This window comes from Lathyrus oleraceus, unplaced genomic scaffold (genome assembly GCF_024323335.1).
Source record: "Lathyrus oleraceus cultivar Zhongwan6 unplaced genomic scaffold, CAAS_Psat_ZW6_1.0 chrUn0742, whole genome shotgun sequence".
NCBI classification, from domain to species: domain Eukaryota; kingdom Viridiplantae; phylum Streptophyta; class Magnoliopsida; order Fabales; family Fabaceae; genus Lathyrus; species Lathyrus oleraceus.
The window spans coordinates 17,890-34,952 of record NW_026113133.1 but is presented as its reverse complement, the minus strand read 5'-3'; the positions used below and the strand labels follow the sequence as shown (position 1 = coordinate 34,952).

Sequence of the window (17,063 nt, the reverse complement as noted above, 5' to 3'; positions counted from 1 at the left end):
AAATTCTCAACATTATCTATTACTTATTTTATGAACATAACCCCTAATTCTTATTTTCTTTCTTTTCTGAAATCTATTTTATATAAATATACTACTCCATCATTCTAATTTAAAATTGTCTTTAATGATATTGACACATTTCTTATATTAATAGTTAGTTTTGTTGATTTCCAATATAAAATCAATATTATTTAATAATATATTTTTAATAATAGTAGTCAGAGGAATGCATATGTGGGTAAAGGTTTTTTTTAAAAAAAAAAATAATGGTAACCTTGGGGGGGGGGGGGAAATAATAATAAATTTTTCTTTGGTATTTTTAATGGACAAATGATTTGAAACAGATTTTTGTTTTTTCAAAACTGACACATATTATGAGTCTGATGGATTAATTAATTCTTTTTCACGAAAGGTCATGTTACTTAAAACCATATGAACTATCATTAAAATTGATATAATAATAAACTTTCATCAGTCAAACAATTGAAACATTCACATTTATAACTACATGTAAATGGAATAACAACTAATCAATAAAATACAATTACAAATACTTTTATTAAAACCATTTAAAATGTTTCAATGAAACATAGGTGGTTTCGTGGTGTAGTTGGTTATCACGTCAGTCTAACACACTGAAGGTCCCAGTTCGAGCCTGGGCGAAGCCAAATGGTGTTAACTTAATTTAAATTTAATGCTTACCACTATATTTTTGTAAATTTTACAATGCATCAACATTAATTTCAAAAGTTAATTTACAATTTTGTGAATCAACTAAATAAATTTTATTTTCTAGAATGAGCCAAAGAGACATGTGTAAGAGAGAATATAGCTACATTACATATTATTAAAAATGACTAGGACGAAGAACGAAGTTGATTAAGCACTTTGAAGACTATAGACACATTGCGATCAAAACCGTACCAGACAGGCCGCTATGACTAGTTGAAGAGAAAACGGAACAGTGTCATGTCCAATTAAACATAATAACCATAAAACAAAACAAAAAATCGATTGCGAACCGCTGAAATCGAAAAAAACAGCGTTTCAGAAGGTTCATAGTCTGGGATATAGAATAAATCATCTTTTCAAGTCTTATAGAGAGACTGACTCGTCTTTTTATCTTGATGAGTGTGGAAGTAAAGGATAAAATACTTTAAGGTGATTGCCAAATGTGGGAGGCAAGAAAAAGAATAGAAGTTGTTGAAAAGAGAATAAGTTACCAAACAATACAAATCTATGTTATCTTTGGTGGAGGCCGAGTAAATGGAGTATAGAATATTGTTTTCAATTATTATAGTTGAAGTGGAATTTAATGGATAGTCCCATACTACCTTTTTTTTATGTTCACATTAAAAAAAATCGTTATTTATTTGTGTTATGATTATGTAGTAGTTTAAAGTGTCATAAAATTCTTTTCCAAACTAAAACTTCGTATTGTGAATTAAGAGATTATGACTAAGTCCTATGAATAATCTTTCTATTAAAAACAATTTAAGATCAAATACCAAATTTATTCCTTGTGTTTATTTACAAATTCAATACTCACTCGTGTAGTACTACCATATTTGTATAAAATATGGAAATTTATTTCTTTGGTAATAAAACAAATAAATATATCTTATATTAAATTAAAATTGTCAAATGAATTGTTTCCGATTCGACATTGGCTCGACTCTAGCCAAACTTAAAACCTTACACTCTTATCTACACCAATTTATTGTTTGGTTCAGTTTTAACTATTGTTATATATACAATGAATTAGGTAGCAAAATCCAAAAGTGTTCAACCCATAATTAGGTCTCATACCATAATTGACTCTCACAACACTCCTATTTAAATATGTGCTTAAATTCACTGTTAACTACTTTACTTAACTAGAATTCATTTAAATTCTCAACATTATCTATTACTTATTTATGAACATAACCCCTAATTCTTATTTTCTTTCTTTTCTGAAATCTATTTTATATAAATATACTACTCCATCATTCTAATTTAAAATTGTCTTTATGATATTGACACATTTCTTATATTAATAGTTAGTTTTGTTGATTTCCAATATAAAATCAATATTATTTAATAATATATTTTTAATAATAGTAGTCAGAGGAATGCATATGTGGGTAAAGGTTAAAAAATAATGGTAACCTTGGGGGGTGGGGGGAAATAATAATAAATTTTTCTTTGGTATTTTAATGGACAAATGATTTGAAACAGATTTTTGTTTTTTCAAACTGACATATTATGAGTCTGATGGATTAATTAATTCTTTTTCACGAAAGGTCATGTTACTTAAAACCATATGAACTATCATTAAAATTGATATAATAATAAACTTTCATCAGTCAAACAATTGAAACATTCACATTTATAACTACATGTAAATGGAATAACAACTAATCAATAAAATACAATTACAAATACTTTTATTAAAACCATTTAAAATGTTTCAATGAAACATAGGTGGTTTCGTGGTGTAGTTGGTTATCACGTCAGTCTAACACACTGAAGGTCCCCAGTTCGAGCCTGGGCGAAGCCAAGTGGTGTTAACTTAATTTAAATTTTAATGCTTACCACTATATTTTTGTAAATTTTACAATGCATCAACATTAATTTCAAAAGTTAATTTACAATTTTGTGAATCAACTAAATAAATTTTATTTTCTAGAATGAGCCAAAGAGACATGTTGTAAGAGAGAATATAGCTACATTACATATTATTTAAAAATGACTAGGACGAAGAACGAAGTTGATTAAGCACTTTGAAGACTATAGACACATTGCGATCAAAACCGTACCAGACAGGCCGCTATGACTAGTTGAAGAGAAAACGGAACAGTGTCATGTCCAATTAAACATAATAACCTATAAAACAAAACCATAAAAATCGATTGCGAACCGCTGAAATCGAAAAAAAACAGCGTTTCAGAAGGTTCATAGTCTGGGATATAGAATAAATCATCTTTTCAAGTCTTATAGAGAGACTGACTCGTCTTTTTATCTTGATGAGTGTGGAAGTAAAGGATAAAATACTTTAACTGGGTGATTGCCAAATGTGGGAGGCAAGAAAAAGAATAGAAGTTGTTGAGAAGAGAATAAGTTACCAAACAATACAAATCTATGTTATCTTTGGTGGAGGCCGAGTAAATGGAGTATAGAATATTGTTTTCAATTTATTATAGTTGAAGTGGAATTTAATGGATAGTCCCATACTACCTTTTTTTTATGTTCACATAAAAAAAATCGTTATTTATTTGTGTTATGATTATGTAGTAGTTTAAAGTGTCATAAAATTCTTTTTCCAAACTAAAACTTCGTATTGTGAATTAAGAGATTATGACTAAGTCCTATGAATAATCTTTCTATTAAAAACAATTTAAGATCAAATACCAATTTATTCCTTGTGTTATTTACAAATTCAATACTCACTCGTGTAGTACTACCATATTTGTATAAAATATGGAAATTTATTTCTTTGGTAATAAAACAAATAATATATCTTATATTAAATTAAAATTGTCAAATGAATTGTTTCCGATTCGACATTGGCTCGACTCTAGCCAAAACTTAAAACCTTACACTCTTATCTACACCAATTTATTGTTTGGTTCAGTTTTAACTATTGTTATATATACAATGAATTAGGTAGCAAAATCCAAAAGTGTTCAACCCATAATTAGGTCTCATACCATAATTGACTCTCACAACACTCCTATTTAAATATGTGATTAAATTCACTGTTAACTACTTTACTTAACTAGAATTCATTTAAATTCTCAACATTATCTATTACTTATTTTATGAACATAACCCTAATTCTTATTTTCTTTCTTTTCTGAAATCTATTTTATATAAATATACTACTCCATCATTCTAATTTAAAATTGTCTTTAATGATATTGACACATTTCTTATATTAATAGTTAGTTTTGTTGATTTCCAATATAAAATCAATATTATTTAATAATATATTTTAATAATAGTAGTCAGAGGAATGCATATGTGGGTAAAGGTTAAAAAAATAATGGTAACCTTGGGGGGTGGGGGAAATAATAATAAATTTTCTTTGGTATTTTTAATGGACAAATGATTTGAAACAGATTTTTGTTTTTCAAACTGACACATATTATGAGTCTGATGGATTAATTAATTCTTTTTCACGAAAGGTCATGTTACTTAAAACCATATGAACTATCATTAAAATTGATATAATAATAAACTTTCATCAGTCAAACAATTGAAACATTCACATTTATAACTACATGTAAATGGAATAACAACTAATCAATAAAATACAATTACAAATACTTTTATTAAAACCATTTAAAATGTTTCAATGAAACATAGGTGGTTTCGTGGTGTAGTTGGTTATCACGTCAGTCTAACACACTGAAGGTCCCCAGTTCGAGCCTGGGCGAAGCCAAATGGTGTTAACTCTAATTAAATTTTAATGCTTACCACTATATTTTGTAAATTTTACAATGCATCAACATTAATTTCAAAAGTTAATTTACAATTTTGTGAATCAACTAAATAAATTTATTTTCTAGAATGAGCCAAAGAGACATGTTGTAAGAGAGAATATAGCTACATTACATATTATTTAAAAATGACTAGGACGAAGAACGAAGTTGATTAAGCACTTTGAAGACTATAGACACATTGCGATCAAAACCGTACCAGACAGGCCGCTATGACTAGTTGAAGAGAAAACGGAACAGTGTCATGTCCAATTAAACATAAACCCTATAAAACAAAACCATAAAAATCGATTGCGAACCGCTGAAATCGAAAAAAAAGCGTTTCAGAAGGTTCATAGTCTGGGATATAGAATAAATCATCTTTTCAAGTCTTATAGAGAGACTGACTCGTCTTTTTATCTTGATGAGTGTGGAAGTAAAGGATAAAATACTTTAAAAACAAAAACTAACAACCCAAAAAAAAATAACAATAATTAACAATAAAACAAAAACTGGGTGATTGCCAAATGTGGGAGGCAAGAAAAGAATAGAAGTTGTTGAGAAGAGAATAAGTTACCAAACAATACAAATCTATGTTATCTTTGGTGGAGGCCGAGTAAATGGAGTATAGAATATTGTTTTCAATTTATTATAGTTGAAGTGGAATTTAATGGATAGTCCCATACTACCTTTTTTTATGTTCACATAAAAAAAATCGTTATTTATTTGTGTTATGATTATAGTAGTAGTTTAAAGTGTCATAAAATTCTTTTTCCAAACTAAAACTTCGTATTGTGAATTAAGAGATTATGACTAAGTCCTATGAATAATCTTTCTATTAAAAACAATTTAAGATCAAATACCAAATTTATTCCTTGTGTTTATTTACAAATTCAATACTCACTCGTGTAGTACTACCATATTTGTATAAAATATGGAAATTTTATTCTTTGGTAATAAAACAAATAAATATATCTTATATTAAATTAAATTGTCAAATGAATTGTTTCCGATTCGACATTGGCTCGACTCTAGCCAAAACTTAAAACCTTACACTCTTATCTACACCAATTTATTGTTTGGTTCAGTTTTAACTATTGTTATATATACAATGAATTAGGTAGCAAAATCCAAAAGTGTTCAACCCATAATTAGGTCTCATACCATAATTGACTCTCACAACACTCCTATTTAAATATGTGATTAAATTCACTGTTAACTACTTTACTTAACTAGAATTCATTTAAATTCTCAACATTATCTATTACTTATTTTATGAACATAACCCCTAATTCTTATTTTCTTTCTTTCTGAAATCTCTATTATATAAATATACTACTCCATCATTCTAATTTAAAATTGTCTTTAATGATATTGACACATTTCTTATATTAATAGTTAGTTTTGTTGATTTCCAATATAAAATCAATATTATTTAATAATATATTTTAATAATAGTAGTCAGAGGAATGCATATGTGGGTAAAGTTTTAAAAATAATGGTAACCTTGGGGGGTGGGGGGAAGGAGGTGGGGGGAAATGGGAGGGAAAAATGCCCGGGAAGGGAAATAATAATAAATTTTCTTTGGTATTTTTAATGGACAAATGATTTGAAACAGATTTTTGTTTTTTCAAAACTGACACATATTATGAGTCTGATGGATTAATTAATTCTTTTTCACGAAAGGTCATGTTACTTAAAACCATATGAACTATCATTAAAATTGATATAATAATAAACTTTCATCAGTCAAACAATTGAAACATTCACATTTATAACTACATGTAAATGGAATAACAACTAATCAATAAAATACAATTACAAATACTTTTATTAAAACCATTTAAAATGTTTCAATGAAACATAGGTGGTTTCGTGGTGTAGTTGGTTATCACGTCAGTCTAACACACTGAAGGTCCCCAGTCGAGCCTGGGCGAAGCCAAATGTGTTAACTCTAATTTAATTTTAATGCTTACCACTATATTTTTGTAAATTTTACAATGCATCAACATTAATTTCAAAAGTTAATTTACAATTTTGTGAATCAACTAAATAAATTTTATTTTCTAGAATGAGCCAAAGAGACATGTTGTAAGAGAGAATATAGCTACATTACATATTATTTAAAAATGACTAGGACGAAGAACGAAGTTGATTAAGCACTTTGAAGACTATAGACACATTGCGATCAAAACCGTACCAGACAGGCCGCTATGACTAGTTGAAGAGAAAACGGAACAGTGTCATGTCCAATTAAACATAATAACCTATAAAACAAAACCATAAAAAGATTGCGAACCGCTGAAATCGAAAAAAAAAACAGCGTTTCAGAAGGTTCATAGTCTGGGATATAGAATAAATCATCTTTTCAAGTCTTATAGAGAGACTGACTCGTCTTTTTATCTTGATGAGTGTGGAAGTAAAGGATAAAATACTTTAACTGGGTGATTGCCAAATGTGGGAGGCAAGAAAAAGAATAGAAGTTGTTGAGAAGAGAATAAGTTACCAAACAATACAAATCTATGTTATCTTTGGTGGAGGCCGAGTAAATGGAGTATAGAATATTGTTTTCAATTTATTATAGTTGAAGTGGAATTTAATGGATAGTCCCATACTACCTTTTTTTTATGTTCACATTAAAAAAATCGTTATTTATTTGTGTTATGATTATGTAGTAGTTTAAAGTGTCATAAAATTCTTTTTCCAAACTAAAACTTCGTATTGTGAATTAAGAGATTATGACTAAGTCCTATGAATAATCTTTCTATTAAAAACAATTTAAGATCAAATACCAAATTTATTCCTTGTGTTTATTTACAAATTCAATACTCACTCGTGTAGTACTACCATATTTGTATAAAATATGGAAATTTTATTTCTTTGGTAATAAAACAAATAAATATATCTTATATTAAATTAAAATTGTCAAATGAATTGTTTCCGATTCGACATTGGCTCGACTCTAGCCAAAACTTAAAACCTTACACTCTTATCTACACCAATTTATTGTTTGGTTCAGTTTTAACTATTGTTATATACAATGAATTAGGTAGCAAAATCCAAAAGTGTTCAACCCATAATTAGGTCTCATACCATAATTGACTCTCACAACACTCCTATTTAAATATGTGATTAAATTCACTGTTAACTACTTTACTTAACTAGAATTCATTTAAATTCTCAACATTATCTATTACTTATTTTATGAACATAACCCCTAATTCTTATTTTCTTTCTTTTCTGAAATCTATTTTATATAAATATACTACTCCATCATTCTAATTTAAAATTGTCTTTAATGATATTGACACATTTCTTATATTAATAGTTAGTTTTGTTGATTTCCAATATAAAATCAATATTATTTAATATATATTTTTAATAATAGTAGTCAGAGGAATGCATATGTGGGTAAAGGTTTAAAAAATAATGGTAACCTTGGGGGGTGGGGGGGAATAATAATAAATTTTTCTTTGGTATTTTTAATGGACAAATGATTTGAAACAGATTTTTGTTTTTTCAAACTGACACATATTATGAGTCTGATGGATTAATTAATTCTTTTTCACGAAAGGTCATGTTACTTAAAACCATATGAACTATCATTAAAATTGATATAATAATAAACTTTCATCAGTCAAACAATTGAAACATTCACATTTATAACTACATGTAAATGGAATAACAACTAATCAATAAAATACAATTACAAATACTTTATTAAAACCATTTAAAATGTTTCAATGAAACATAGGTGGTTTCGTGGTGTAGTTGGTTATCACGTCAGTCTAACACACTGAAGGTCCCCAGTTCGAGCCTGGGCGAAGCCAAATGGTGTTAACTCTAATTTAATTTTAATGCTTACCACTATATTTTTGTAATTTTACAATGCATCAACATTAATTTCAAAAGTTAATTTACAATTTTGTGAATCAACTAAATAAATTTTATTTTCTAGAATGAGCCAAAGAGACATGTGTAAGAGAGAATATAGCTACATTACATATTATTTAAAAATGACTAGGACGAAGAACGAAGTTGATTAAGCACTTTGAAGACTATAGACACATTGCGATCAAAACCGTACCAGACAGGCCGCTATGACTAGTTGAAGAGAAAACGGAACAGTGTCATGTCCAATTAAACATAATAACCTATAAAACAAAACCATAAAAATCGATTGCGAACCGCTGAAATCGAAAAAAAAACAGCGTTTCAGAAGGTTCATAGTCTGGGATATAGAATAAATCATCTTTTCAAGTCTTATAGAGAGACTGACTCGTCTTTTATCTTGATGAGTGTGGAAGTAAAGGATAAAATACTTTAACTGGGTGATTGCCAAATGTGGGAGGCAAGAAAAAGAATAGAAGTTGTTGAGAAGAGAATAAGTTACCAAACAATACAAATCTATGTTATCTTTGGTGGAGGCCGAGTAAATGGAGTATAGAATATTGTTTTCAATTTATTATAGTTGAAGTGGAATTTAATGGATAGTCCCATACTACCTTTTTTTATGTTCACATAAAAAAAATCGTTATTTATTTGTGTTATGATTATGTAGTAGTTTAAAGTGTCATAAAATTCTTTTTCCAAACTAAAACTTCGTATTGTGAATTAAGAGATTATGACTAAGTCCTATGAATAATCTTTCTATTAAAAACAATTTAAGATCAAATACCAAATTTATTCCTTGTGTTTATTTACAAATTCAATACTCACTCGTGTAGTACTACCATATTTGTATAAAATATGGAAATTTTATTTCTTTGGTAATAAAACAAATAAATATATCTTATATTAAATTAAAATTGTCAAATGAATTGTTTCCGATTCGACATTGGCTCGACTCTAGCCAAAACTTAAAACCTTACACTCTTATCTACACCAATTTATTGTTTGGTTCAGTTTTAACTATTGTTATATATACAATGAATTAGGTAGCAAAATCCAAAAGTGTTCAACCCATAATTAGGTCTCATACCATAATTGACTCTCACAACACTCCTATTTAAATATGTGATTAAATTCACTGTTAACTACTTTACTTAACTAGAATTCATTTAAATTCTCAACATTATCTATTACTTATTTTATGAACATAACCCCTAATTCTTATTTTCTTTCTTTTCTGAAATCTATTTTATATAAATATACTACTCCATCATTCTAATTTAAATTGTCTTTAATGATATTGACACATTTCTTATATTAATAGTTAGTTTTGTTGATTTCCAATATAAAATCAATATTATTTAATAATATATTTTAATAATAGTAGTCAGAGGAATGCATATGTGGGTAAAGGTTTAAAAAATAATGGTAACCTTGGGGGGTGGGGGGAAATAATAATAATTTTTCTTTGGTATTTTTAATGGACAAATGATTTGAAACAGATTTTTGTTTTTTCAAAACTGACACATATTATGAGTCTGATGGATTAATTAATTCTTTTTCACGAAAGGTCAGTCATGTTACTTAAAACCATATGAACTATCATTAAAATTGATATAATAATAAACTTTCATCAGTCAAACAATTGAAACATTCACATTTATAACTACATGTAAATGGAATAACAACTAATCAATAAAATACAATTACAAATACTTTTATTAAAACCATTTAAAATGTTTCAATGAAACATAGGTGGTTTCGTGGTGTAGTTGGTTATCACGTCAGTCTAACACACTGAAGGTCCCCAGTTCGAGCCTGGGCGAAGCCAAATGGTGTTAACTCTAATTTAAATTTTAATGCTTACCACTATATTTTTGTAAATTTTACAATGCATCAACATTAATTTCAAAAGTTAATTTACAATTTTGTGAATCAACTAAATAAATTTTATTTTCTAGAATGAGCCAAAGAGACATGTTGTAAGAGAGAATATAGCTACATTACATATTATTTAAAAATGACTAGGACGAAGAACGAAGTTGATTAAGCACTTTGAAGACTATAGACACATTGCGATCAAAACCGTACCAGACAGGCCGCTATGACTAGTTGAAGAGAAAACGGAACAGTGTCATGTCCAATTAAACATAATAACCTATAAAACAAAACCATAAAAATCGATTGCGAACCGCTGAAATCGAAAAAAAACAGCGTTTCAGAAGGTTCATAGTCTGGGATATAGAATAAATCATCTTTTCAAGTCTTATAGAGAGACTGACTCGTCTTTTTATCTTGATGAGTGTGGAAGTAAAGGATAAAATACTTTAACTGGGTGATTGCCAAATGTGGGAGGCAAGAAAAAGAATAGAAGTTGTTGAAAAGAGAATAAGTTACCAAACAATACAAATCTATGTTATCTTTGGTGGAGGCCGAGTAAATGGAGTATAGAATATTGTTTTCAATTTATTATAGTTGAAGTGGAATTTAATGGATAGTCCCATACTACCTTTTTTTATGTTCACATTAAAAAAAATCGTTATTTATTTGTGTTATGATTATGTAGTAGTTTAAAGTGTCATAAAATTCTTTTTCCAAACTAAAACTTCGTATTGTGAATTAAGAGATTATGACTAAGTCCTATGAATAATCTTTCTATTAAAAACAATTTAAGATCAAATACCAAATTTATTCCTTGTATTTATTTACAAATTCAATACTCACTCGTGTAGTACTACTCCATCATTCTAATTTAAAATTGTCTTTAATGATATTGACACATTTCTTATATTAATAGTTAGTTTTGTTGATTTCCAATATAAAAATAATATTATTTAATAATATATTTTTAATAATAGTAGTCAGAGGAATGCATATGTGGGTAAAGGTTTAAAAAATAATGGTAACCTTGGGGGGTGGGGGGAAATAATAATAAATTTTTCTTTGGTATTTTTAATGGACAAATGATTTGAAACAGATTTTTGTTTTTCAAAACTGACACATATTATGAGTCAAATGATGGATTAATTAATTCTTTTTCACGAAAGGTCATGTTACTTAAAACCATATGAACTATCATTAAAATTGATATAATAATAAACTTTCATCAGTCAAACAATTGAAACATTCACATTTATAACTACATGTAAATGGAATAACAACTAATCAATAAAATACAATTACAAATACTTTTATTAAAACCATTTAAAATGTTTCAATGAAACATAGGTGGTTTCGTGCGAAGCCAAATGGTGTTAACTCTAATTTAAATTTTAATGCTTACCACTATATTTTTGTAAATTTTACAATGCATCAACATTAATTTCAAAAGTTAATTTACAATTTTGTGAATCAACTAAATAAATTTATTTTCTAGAATTCAATTTATTATAGTTGAAGTGGAATTTAATGGATAGTCCCATACTACCTTTTTTTTATGTTCACATAAAAAAAAATCGTTATTTATTTGTGTTATGATTATGTAGTAGTTTAAAGTGTCATAAAATTCTTTTTCCAAACTAAAACTTCGTATTGTGAATTAAGAGATTATGACTAAGTCCTATGAATAATCTTTCTATTAAAAACAATTTAAGATCAAATACCAAATTTATTCCTTGTGTTTATTTACAAATTCAATACTCACTCGTGTAGTACTACCATATTTGTATAAAATATGGAAATTTTATTTCTTTGGTAATAAAACAAATAAATATATCTTATATTAAATTAAAATTGTCAAATGAATTGTTTCCGATTCGACATTGGCTCGACTCTAGCCAAACTTAAAACCTTACACTCTTATCTACACCAATTTATTGTTTGGTTCAGTTTTAACTATTGTTATATATACAATGAATTAGGTAGCAAAATCCAAAAGTGTTCAACCCATAATTAGGTCTCATACCATAATTGACTCTCACAACACTCCTATTTAAATATGTGATTAAATTCACTGTTAACTACTTTACTTAACTAGAATTCATTTAAATTCTCAACATTATCTATTACTTATTTTATGAACATAACCCCTAATTCTTATTTTCTTTCTTTTCTGAAATCTATTTTATATAAATATACTCCATCATTCTAATTTAAAATTGTCTTTAATGATATTGACACATTTCTTATATTAATAGTTAGTTTTGTTGATTTCCAATATAAAATCAATATTATTTAATAATATATTTTTCATAATAGTAGTCAGAGGAATGCATATGTGGGTAAAGGTTTAAAAATAATGGTAACCTTGGGGGGTGGGGGGAAATAATAATAAATTTTCTTTGGTATTTTTAATGGACAAATGATTTGAAACAGATTTTTGTTTTTTCAAAACTGACACATATTATGAGTCTGATGGATTAATTAATTCTTTTTCACGAAAGGTCATGTTACTTAAAACCATATGAACTATCATTAAAATTGATATAATAATAAACTTTCATCAGTCAAACAATTGAAACATTCACATTTATAACTACATGTAAATGGAATAACAACTAATCAATAAAATACAATTACAAATACTTTTATTAAAACCATTTAAAATGTTTCAATGAAACATAGGTGGTTTCGTGGTGTAGTTGGTTATCACGTCAGTCTAACACACTGAAGGTCCCCAGTTCGAGCCTGGGCGAAGCCAAATGGTGTTAACTCTAATTTAAATTTTAATGCTTACCACTATATTTTGTAAATTTTACAATGCATCAACATTAATTTCAAAAGTTAATTTACAATTTTGTGAATCAACTAAATAAATTTATTTTCTAGAATGAGCCAAAGAGACATGTTGTAAGAGAGAATATAGCTACATTACATATTATTTAAAAATGACTAGGACGAAGAACGAAGTTGATTAAGCACTTTGAAGACTATAGACACATTGCGATCAAAACCGTACCAGACAGGCCGCTATGACTAGTTGAAGAGAAAACGGAACAGTGTCATGTCCAATTAAACATAATAACCTATAAAACAAAACCATAAAAATCGATTGCGAACCGCTGAAATCGAAAAAAAAACAGCGTTTCAGAAGGTTCATAGTCTGGGATATAGAATAAATCATCTTTTCAAGTCTTATAGAGAGACTGACTCGTCTTTTTATCTTGATGAGTGTGGAAGTAAAGGATAAAATACTTTAACTGGGTGATTGCCAAATGTGGGAGGCAAGAAAAAGAATAGAAGTTGTTGAGAAGAGAATAAGTTACCAAACAATACAAATCTATGTTATCTTTGGTGGAGGCCGAGTAAATGGAGTATAGAATATTGTTTTCAATTTATTATAGTTGAAGTGGAATTTAATGGATAGTCCCATACTACCTTTTTTTTTATGTTCACATAAAAAAAATCGTTATTTATTTGTGTTATGATTATGTAGTAGTTTAAAGTGTCATAAAATTCTTTTTCCAAACTAAAACTTCGTATTGTGAATTAAGAGATTATGACTAAGTCCTATGAATAATCTTTCTATTAAAAACAATTTAAGATCAAATACCAAATTTATTCCTTGTGTTTATTTACAAATTCAATATCACTCGTGTAGTACTACCATATTTGTATAAAATATGGAAATTTTATTTCTTTGGTAATAAAACAAATAAATATATCTTATATTAAATTAAAATTGTCAAATGAATTGTTTCCGATTCGACATTGGCTCGACTCTAGCCAAAACTTAAAACCTTACACTCTTATCTACACCAATTTATTGTTTGGTTCAGTTTTAACTATTGTTATATATACAATGAATTAGGTAGCAAAATCCAAAAGTGTTCAACCCATAATTAGGTCTCATACCATAATTGACTCTCACAACACTCCTATTTAAATATGTGATTAAATTCACTGTTAACTACTTTACTTAACTAGAATTCATTTAAATTCTCAACATTATCTATTACTTATTTTATGAAATAACCCCTAATCTTATTTCTTTCTTTTCTGAAATCTATTTTATATAAATATACTACTCCATCATTCTAATTTAAAATTGTCTTTAATGATATTGACACATTTCTTATATTAATAGTTAGTTTTGTTGATTTCCAATATAAAATCAATATTATTTAATAATATATTTTTAATAATAGTAGTCAGAGGAATGCATATGTGGGTAAAGGTTTAAAAATAATGGTAACCTTGGGGGGGGGGGGGAAATAATAATAAATTTTTCTTTGGTATTTTTAATGGACAAATGATTTGAAACAGATTTTTGTTTTTTCAAAACTGACACATATTATGAGTCTGATGGATTAATTAATTCTTTTTCACGAAAGGTCATGTTACTTAAAACCATATGAACTATCATTAAAATTGATATATAATAAAAACTTTCATCAGTCAAACAATTGAAACATTCACATTTATAACTACATGTAAATGGAATAACAACTAATCAATAAAATACAATTACAAATACTTTTATTAAAACCATTTAAAATGTTTCAATGAAACATAGGTGGTTTCGTGGTGTAGTTGGTTATCACGTCAGTCTAACACACTGAAGGTCCCCAGTTCGAGCCTGGGCGAAGCCAAATGGTGTTAACTCTAATTTAAATTTTAATGCTTACCACTATATTTTTGTAAATTTTACAATGCATCAACATTAATTTCAAAAGTTAATTTACAATTTTGTGAATCAACTAAATAAATTTTATTTTCTAGAATGAGCCAAAGAGACATGTTGTAAGAGAGAATATAGCTACATTACATATTATTTAAAAATGACTAGGACGAAGAACGAAGTTGATTAAGCACTTTGAAGACTATAGACACATTGCGATCAAAACCGTACCAGACAGGCCGCTATGACTAGTTGAAGAGAAAACGGAACAGTGTCATGTCCAATTAAACATAATAACCTATAAAACAAAACCATAAAAATCGATTGCGAACCGATGAACTGAATCTGGAAATCATTGCTAATGCTGTCGGGGCTGAAATCGAAAAAAAACAGCGTTTCAGAAGGTTCATAGTCTGGGATATAGAAAAATCATCTTTTCAAGTCTTATAGAGAGACTGACTCGTCTTTTTATCTTGATGAGTGTGGAAGTAAAGGATAAAATACTTTAACTGGGTGATTGCCAAATGTGGGAGGCAAGAAAAAGAATAGAAGTTGTTGAAAGAGAATAAGTTACCAAACAATACAAATCTATGTTATCTTTGGTGGAGGCCGAGTAAATGGAGTATAGAATATTGTTTTCAATTTATTATAGTTGAAGTGGAATTTAATGGATAGTCCCATACTACCTTTTTTTTATGTTCACATAAAAAAATCGTTATTTATTTGTGTTATGATTATGTAGTAGTTTAAAGTGTCATAAAATTCTTTTTCCAAACTAAAACTTCGTATTGTGAATTAAGAGATTATGACTAAGTCCTATGAATAATCTTTCTATTAAAAACAATTTAAGATCAAATACCAAATTTATTCCTTGTGTTTATTTACAAATTCAATACTCACTCGTGTAGTACTACCATATTTGTATAAAATATGGAAATTTTATTTCTTTGGTAATAAAACAAAAATATATCTTATATTAAATTAAAATTGTCAAATGAATTGTTTCCGATTCGACATTGGCTCGACTCTAGCCAAAACTTAAAACCTTACACTCTTATCTACACCAATTTATTGTTTGGTTCAGTTTTAACTATTGTTATATATACAATGAATTAGGTAGCAAAATCCAAAAGTGTTCAACCCATAATTAGGTCTTCACCCCCCCCCCCCCCACCACACCCACCGACATACCATAATTGACTCTCACAACACTCCTATTTAAATATGTGATTAAATTCACTGTTAACTACTTTACTTAACTAGAATTCATTTAAATTCTCAACATTATCTATTACTTATTTATGAACATAACCCCTAATTCTTATTTTCTTTCTTTTTGAAATCTATTTTATAAATATACTACTCCATCATTCTAATTTAAAATTGTCTTTAATGATATTGACACATTTCTTATATTAATAGTTAGTTTTGTTGATTTCCATATAAAATCAATATTATTTAATAATATATTTTAATAATAGTAGTCAGAGGAATGCATATGTGGGTAAAGGTTTAAAAATAATGGTAACCTTGGGGGGTGGGGGGAAATAATAATAAATTTTTCTTTGGTATTTTTAATGGACAAATGATTTGAAACAGATTTTTGTTTTTTCAAAACTGACACATATTATGAGTCTGATGGATTAATTAATTCTTTTTCACGAAAGGTCATGTTACTTAAAACCATATGAACTATCATTAAAATTGATATAATAATAAACTTTCATCAGTCAAACAATTGAAACATTCACATTTATAACTACATGTAAATGGAATAACAACTAATCAATAAAATACAATTACAAATACTTTTATTAAAACCATTTAAAATGTTTCAATGAAACATAGGTGGTTTCGTGGTGTAGTTGGTTATCACGTCAGTCTAACACACTGAAGGTCCCCAGTTCGAGCCTGGGCGAAGCCAAATGGTGTTAACTCTAATTTAAATTTTAATGCTTACCACTATATTTTTGTAAATTTTACAATGCATCAACATTAATTTCAAAAGTTAATTTACAATTTTGTGAATCAACTAAATAAATTTATTTTCTAGAATGAGCCAAAGAGACATGTTGTAAGAGAGAATATAGCTACATTACATATTATTTAAAAATGACTAGGACGAAGAACGAAGTTGATTAAGCACTTTG

At 27.7% G+C, this 17,063-nt stretch overlaps 8 non-coding genes across 8 annotated transcripts; all 8 read left to right on the top strand.

Annotated features, from left to right (window-relative positions):
• Positions 1-595: 595 nt before the first annotated feature.
• TRNAV-AAC (transfer RNA valine (anticodon AAC)) lies at positions 596-668 on the top strand. Its single transcript has one exon. It is a non-coding gene; the product is annotated as a tRNA-Val (tRNA).
• Positions 669-2,468: 1,800 nt separating this feature from the next.
• TRNAV-AAC (transfer RNA valine (anticodon AAC)) lies at positions 2,469-2,542 on the top strand. The gene has a single exon. It is a non-coding gene; the product is annotated as a tRNA-Val (tRNA).
• Positions 2,543-4,352: 1,810 nt separating this feature from the next.
• TRNAV-AAC (transfer RNA valine (anticodon AAC)) lies at positions 4,353-4,426 on the top strand. Its single transcript has one exon. It is a non-coding gene; the product is annotated as a tRNA-Val (tRNA).
• A 3,793-nt stretch (positions 4,427-8,219) lies between these two features.
• Positions 8,220-8,293, top strand: TRNAV-AAC (transfer RNA valine (anticodon AAC)). Its single transcript has one exon. It is a non-coding gene; the product is annotated as a tRNA-Val (tRNA).
• A 1,818-nt stretch (positions 8,294-10,111) lies between these two features.
• On the top strand, positions 10,112-10,185 carry TRNAV-AAC (transfer RNA valine (anticodon AAC)). The gene has a single exon. It is a non-coding gene; the product is annotated as a tRNA-Val (tRNA).
• A 2,734-nt stretch (positions 10,186-12,919) lies between these two features.
• Positions 12,920-12,993, top strand: TRNAV-AAC (transfer RNA valine (anticodon AAC)). The gene has a single exon. It is a non-coding gene; the product is annotated as a tRNA-Val (tRNA).
• A 1,817-nt stretch (positions 12,994-14,810) lies between these two features.
• On the top strand, positions 14,811-14,884 carry TRNAV-AAC (transfer RNA valine (anticodon AAC)). Its single transcript has one exon. It is a non-coding gene; the product is annotated as a tRNA-Val (tRNA).
• A 1,879-nt stretch (positions 14,885-16,763) lies between these two features.
• Positions 16,764-16,837, top strand: TRNAV-AAC (transfer RNA valine (anticodon AAC)). Its single transcript has one exon. It is a non-coding gene; the product is annotated as a tRNA-Val (tRNA).
• The last annotated feature ends 226 nt before the right edge of the window (positions 16,838-17,063 follow it).